Source organism: Bidens hawaiensis, unplaced genomic scaffold (assembly GCF_021521415.1).
Source record: "Bidens hawaiensis isolate Kalapana, Puna unplaced genomic scaffold, B.hawaiensis_p1.1 tig00023637_1, whole genome shotgun sequence".
In the NCBI taxonomy this organism is placed as follows: Eukaryota; Viridiplantae; Streptophyta; class Magnoliopsida; order Asterales; family Asteraceae; genus Bidens; species Bidens hawaiensis.
Window position 1 is genome coordinate 185,496 of NW_027493710.1, and position 6,971 is coordinate 192,466.

A 6,971-nucleotide genomic window follows, 5' to 3' on the forward strand; every position below is an offset into this window, starting at 1 on the left:
TCTGTTCCGAATGATGTGGTGATCTCGTTTGAAAATATTTGTGAGTAAATGGTGATTAAGCTATAATAAAATCGGTTTATATAAATATCTGGATCGTCTCTTGATTCAGCTACAGACCTTTAGTCTGGTTCTGATAGCTTTAAACCTTAATTGATCATTTGTTTGAATAAAATATTTATATCTGAAGTCTTTCTCTTTATTTGCCAATCATGTCTTGAGTTTCTTCTTCATGAAGAAACATCTATAATAGGTTTCTTCTTCAAGAAGAAACGTCATTGGTCGACACATACAACTTAAAGAGAGTAAAAAGGGGACGTGAAACTCACTGTTTGCGAAGATAACCAAAAAAGATCCGAGAAAGGTGTGCGTCACAGAAAATCCTCACTAGTGTTCTTAAAACAAAAATGAGATTTTCTAAGTATTGAACTACGTGTGAGTCCCTAGACTCGACACATACAACTTATGCATGAGATGCGTTTCGTGTTTCGTTTGTGAAATAAGTGCGACTCGACAAACACATTGGTGATAAGTTACACATGTGAACAAGTACTTAAGTGTCAAGTATTAACATCATTCATTACTAGCAAATATCCCCCACAAGGGCAATTTAGTCAAAACATAGCAAACATCGATCAGTTATGCACTTTTCATGATAATTCAAGTAATTCAGCAACTAAATTGTCCAGGCAGATTTTCACTCGACAAGATTACACTATTTAATAAATCCTAACATGTCAAATAAATCACCAAAAATCATCATAGAAGCACACGTGAGTTAGGTTTCTAAAAATATTTTTATTATATTTTTATCATATACGTTTTATCACAATGATCAAAACATCACAGCAAACACGTAGCAATCATTATCATGCGTAACAGAATGTTATTTGTTATTACCAATTCATGACAAATCCAATTAATGCAACACCTATTGGGTTAGATTCCTAACTCAAAATATTAACTTCCAGAAGTGGAACCAACCCATTTGGTCTTGTAGTTTATGAGATATACTAATTTCAAAACAGCCTAACAGCAGGTCTCCCGAATTAGCCTTGCACAACAGTTTTGTAAAATAATAAAAACTAACGTTTACACGTCCAAAATTTACAAACTCGGACTTTATAGAAACTAGACTGGACCTAGTATATTATAAAATCAACAATCACTTCAAAACAAGTAATTAACATCGAGTTACAGTCGTTTAAACATGAAATTAAGAATCTGTCCAGCATCAGTTTTCATTAAAACTCAACAAACTAATAACCTTTGCACTAACAATCATGCATGTAACCCTAATTCATCAACAAACAACATATTTAGCACTTAGGGTTTATGATTTTCAGGTTTAATCATGCAATTAATTTATAGAATGGGTTGGATATGGTGTTTATTTACCTAGTTATCACCTTGGATCATTCAACAAACTTGTAAACAACTTGCATGTATGTGTGTGCACTTGTGGCTCGGTCGAACAAGGGAGGAGAGGGAGGGGGGCTGCTGCCGTCGCCAAGGGGAGAGGGAGAGAGGGAGAGTGATTAAGGTTTGGTAAATAATATGTTTAAATATTAACATGTTACACTTTACCCCCTAATCTTCTATTTCACCTAATTCTTGTACAAACTAGGCTACATCATCCATAATATAATGTTAAACATGCAAGCACATAGTCACATATAACCATAACACGTATTTATACCAAGTGCTTGTTTATATTAATTATTGTTTGTTCACCAACTGTTTGAGTCGACTCGTGTGTGTTTCAGTGAAATTCCGAAAGACTACTTGTGTAGTGATTGTCAAGTGTCATTTAAAACCCTAACTTAAATGTAATGAGATATGCGTTACAGTTCGTGTGATCTTAAGTTTGAATTAACGGAGTTCGGATTAACGGAGTCAACCTGAAATTGACGAGTGTCACATCATTCCCATGTTGAAAGAATTTTCGTCCCGAAAATTTGAGTCAAGTCGCGATGGGTGTCTGAAAAAGGCAAAAATTTTCAGTTTGTCATATCATCCCCTAGTAGAAAGAAATTTCGTCCCGAAATTTAATTCATACCTCCGGTGTATTCTGACGGTTTGTCGGCTTTCGCGGTTTTCGGTGTTTGGTCACTTCAAAAAGGTGATGATACTTTTTCATCATTTGATCCTCGCGTTCCCACGTGAACTCTGGTCCACGTCTTGAGTTCCAACGAACTTTAACGATGGGAATTTTGTTGTGTTTGAGTGTTTTGGCTTCCCAATCCAAAACTTCGACTGGTTCTTCGATGAAGCGTAGCTGTTCATCAACTTGCAACTCGCCCAAAGGAACTGTTGTGTTTCTTCAGAAAGGCATTTCTTCAAGTTGGATACGTGGAAAACGTTATGTACGCCGCTAACATCTGTTGGTAAATCCAATTGGTATGCCACCGGACCAACGCGTTCAGTTATCCGGTATGGGCCAACGTATTGTGGGTTGAGTTTGTTTCACTTTCCAAAGCGAACTACACCTTTACAAGGTGTGACTTTGAGTAAAACTTGGTCGTCCACTTGGAATTCCAGAGGTTTTCGGCGCTTGTCGACGTAACTCTTTTGGCGATCTCGTGCTGCTGCCATGCGGTTTCGGATTTGGACAATCTTTTTAGAGGTTTCAAGTACTAATTCTGGACCAGTGATTTGGCTATCACCCACTTCTGCCCAGCATAGAGGTAATCGACACTTCCGTCCGTACAATGCTTCAAACGGCGCTGCTTTAATGCATGTGTGGTAGCTGTTATTATACGAAAACTCTACCAAGGGCAAGTGGGGTTCCGAACTTTTTCCGAAATCCAACACGCATGCACGCAACATGTCTTCCAAAGTCTGAATGGTGCGTTCACTTTGCCCATCCTTTTGAGGATGGTATGTTGTGCTCATATCGAGGCGGGTGCCTAGTGCGCTCTGTAGTGACTTCCAGAAGTGCGAAGTGAAACGGGAATCTCGATCAGATATGATTGAGACAGGCACTCCGTGTCTAGACACTACTTATTTCATATATATGCGAGTCAGTATTTCCATTTTGTCCGATTCCTTGGTCGCTAAGAAATGCGCAGACTTAGTCAACCGGTCAATGATAATCCAGATGGTATCGCATCCCGTCGGTGTTTTGGGTAATCCCGTGATGAAATCCATGGAAATGTGTTCCTATTTCCACGTTGGGAGTTTCGGTTGCTGTAGCAAACCAGATGGTTTCTGATATTCCACTTTGACTCTTGCACAAGTCAAGCATTTGCTCACGTAGGTGGCAATGTCGGCTTTCATGTTTGGCCACCAGTACAGTGCCTTTAGGACATGGTACATTTTATCTGATCCAGGGTGAATGGAATATCGGGACTTATGTGCTTCGTCCATCACCAGATTTCTCAAGTCTCCATATCGAGGGACCCAAATCCGGTTTTTGAAATATCGGACCCCGTCCGATTTGGTTTCAAGCTGCTTGTCCATGCCCCGCATGAGTTCTGATGGTAGGTTATCGTCTTTCAACGCTTCGAGTTGAGCATCACGAATCTGATCAGGTAAGTTGGCGTGAATCGTGAGTTGTAATGCTCGCACCTGTCTAGGCTTATCGGTTTCTTTTCTGCTGAGAGCATCGGCCACTACATTGGCCTTGCCCGGGTGGTACTTGATGGCACAGTCATAATCCTTAAGTAGCTCGACCCAACGACGATGTCGCATGTTCAACTCCTTTTGATCGTAGATATGTTGGAGGCTCTTGTGGCCGGTGTAAATGGTAAACTTGGTACCGTACAAGTAATGCCTCCATATCTTAAGAGCAAACACCACGGCTCCGAGTTCCAAGTCATGGGTCGTGTAGTAATTTTCGTGAATTCGTAGCTGTCGTGAGGCATAGGCAATAACCTTCTCGAGTTGCATTAGCACGCAACCGAGACCCTGTATCGATGCATCACAGTGCACTCCAAAGTTTTCCGTTCCCTCGGGGAGGGCTAGGATAAGCGCGCTACAGAATTTTGTTTTCAAGAGTTTGAAAGCAGACTCCTGCGCGTCACCCCAATTGTACTTAGTACCCTTATGTGTCAATGCGATGAGGGGTTGAGCAATTTTGGAAAATCCCTCGATGAAACGTCGGTAGTAGCCAGCCAGTCCTAGGAATTGTCGCACCTCAGTCGGAGTCTTAGGTGCTTCCCAGTTTTTGATGGCCTCTACCTTGCCTGGATCGACATGGATACCATTCTCATTGATCACATGCCCTAAGAAATGAACCTCGCGAAGCCAAAATTCGCATTTCGAGAGTTTAGCGTACAGTTGTTCCTTCTTTAGCAATTCCAGGATTAACCTCAGGTGTTCTTCATGGTCGGTCTTGTTCTTGGAGTAAACGAGGATATCATCAATGATAACAATCACAAACTTGTCGAGGTACGCCTTGCATACTCTGTTCATGAGATCCATAAATACAGCTGGTGCGTTGGTTAAGCCAAAAGGCATAACCGAAAACTCGTAGTGACTGTACCGAGTTCTGAAGGCCGTCTTTGAAATATCTTCTTCGCGCACTCTCAATTGATGGTAACCAGATCTCAGATCGATCTTCGAGTAGTAACTCGATCCTTGAAGCTGGTCGAACAGATCATCAATTCGGGGTAGGGGATAACGGTTCTTGACCGTCACCTTGTTCAGCTCCCGGTAATCGATGCACATGCGGAAAGTCCCGTTTTCTTTCGAACAAATAAGACAGGGGCTCCCCATGGTGATGAGCTAGGTCGGATGAAACCTTTATTCAACAAGTCTTGTAGTTGAGTAGACAACTCCTGAAGCTCCGCCGGTGCGAGCCGATACGGGCCCGTGCTATGGGTGCAGCACCGGGGGCTAAATCAATTTGGAACTCAACTTGTCGAATACGTGGGAGTCCAGGAAAATCCTTCGGGAAGACTTCCGGAATATCTCGCACAATCGGCATGTTTTCGATTCGCTTCTCCTTCGCGGGTTTCTCGACAATATGAGCTAAAATCGCCGGATGACCCTTTCGTAAATATTTCTGCGCCTTCATGAGGGTGATGACGCTTGTAGTCATGCCGCTCTTCTCACCCTGTATCGAGATGATTTCACCGGAAGAGGTAGTGATATGGACTACCTTGTTGTGACATATAATCTCAGCTCTATTCTCGGATAGCCAGTCCATGCCGACAATGGCATCGAAACTACCTAGCCTAAAGGGTATGAGGTCGATATCGAAAGTATGACCTGACAGTTTCAACTTACATCCCGCTAGTACATGAGTTGTTTCTATAGACTTACCGTCAGCTAATTCCACAGGAAACTTTGCATCTAACGGGGTTGGAGTTAAGTCTAAGAGTCTACTAAAGGCTTTCGATACAAAACTCCTATCAGCTCCAGTGTCAAACAAAACAGAAGCAAAACATTCGTTCATAGGGAACTTACCGGTAACCACATTCGGATCGCTGCGGGCCTGGCTCGATCCAATGACGAAAGATCTACCTTTACTACTGCTTCCATTACTGTTATTGCCTCTATTGCTCTCATTTTGCTTCAGTTTTGGACAATCCTTCCTGAAGTGACCCTCCTGACCACACTCAAAGCACCCTTTCCTTGTTTCAGGTTGTTTAGGAGCACCCTTACCCGCTAGGTCTCCCGTACAGTCCTTGGCCTGATGACCCAATTTACCGCATCGCAAACACTTGATACGGTCGCATGGGCCAGCATGGTGATAGTTGCACTTGTTGCACTTTAGATACTTTCCAGCATAGCCACTCGAACCCTGTCCTCCACCGTTGTTATTGTTGGAACCCTGATTATTGAAGTTCCGAGTGAGTTCGGGTCTACGGTGGTGTTGTTGCTGTGGAGGATTCGATGATGAGGACACAGTGTTGTCAAACTTCCTCTTTCCATTCCCATAATTTTTGCTGTTGTTGTCATTGCTTGAGTTGTCATGGGTTTTAGAGGCGGAACCTCTAGGTGGTAACGCACCTTGTGCCACTGATTGGTCCGTCAGCTTGTGGGCTATTCGGATCGCTTGTTGAATAGCGGTTGGTTTAGAAGACGTCACCATACCCTGAATCTAGGGTACCAAACCATCGATATACATCTCGATTCTCTTACTTGGCGGATCTACTATCCGCGGGCATATTACCGCCAGCTTATGGGAATGGGTGGTGTAGGCTTCAATCTCATAAACCACCATCCTCAGCGTCCAAAATTCCGACTCCAACTTCGAGATTTCCTCTCTAGGACAATACTCTTCTCGCATCATGTTTTTGAACTCCTCCTAGTTCATAGCATTTGCCAATTACAACCCAAGAATTTGCACATTAGAGTTCCACCAGGGGGAGGGCGGAATCTTGCAGTGTTCCAGTAGCAAACTTGACCCTGCTTGCTAGTGGGCAGTTGCACATCTCGAAAGCTGACTCTGCCTTCTCGGCCCAACGCAGGAAGTCAAATGAATTAGGCTTGCAGTCTAGGTAGTTCTTGAAATTACAGACTCCGGCTTGACCTCCAGCTTGATTCTGAACATGCGCAGCTAGAGCTGCTGCCGCATGGTCATTCAGTAGGGTTTGGAGTTCTGTTGCGGTTAGGTTAATGTTACCCGCGACCACGACCAGCGTTTCTTCCAAACATCTCCTAGAATCACAACATAAAATGTTAGACATGAACTCTCGGTTTCATATGTAACACACCAACATATAATAAAAGGTAGGTAAGAGAGAAAAGAAAAGAAATAAAAACATTGCATCACAACCATATAATAATCCAAATAATAATTCATGATTAAAACCATTGTATCCGCTACAAAGTATTTAAAATCAATCCTTAAAATTATAGAAAAATATAAGTTTGGATGGAAAAAACACCTCCATCTAGGTGTTATCATTCTTAGATGTCATCGTCTGAGGACACCTCTGAGTGTGCCTCCTCCTCAGCCGGCTCTTCCTCCGGTTCCTCCTCGGGATCTTCCTCAGGTTCTGCTGCATTCAGGGCAATTTGTG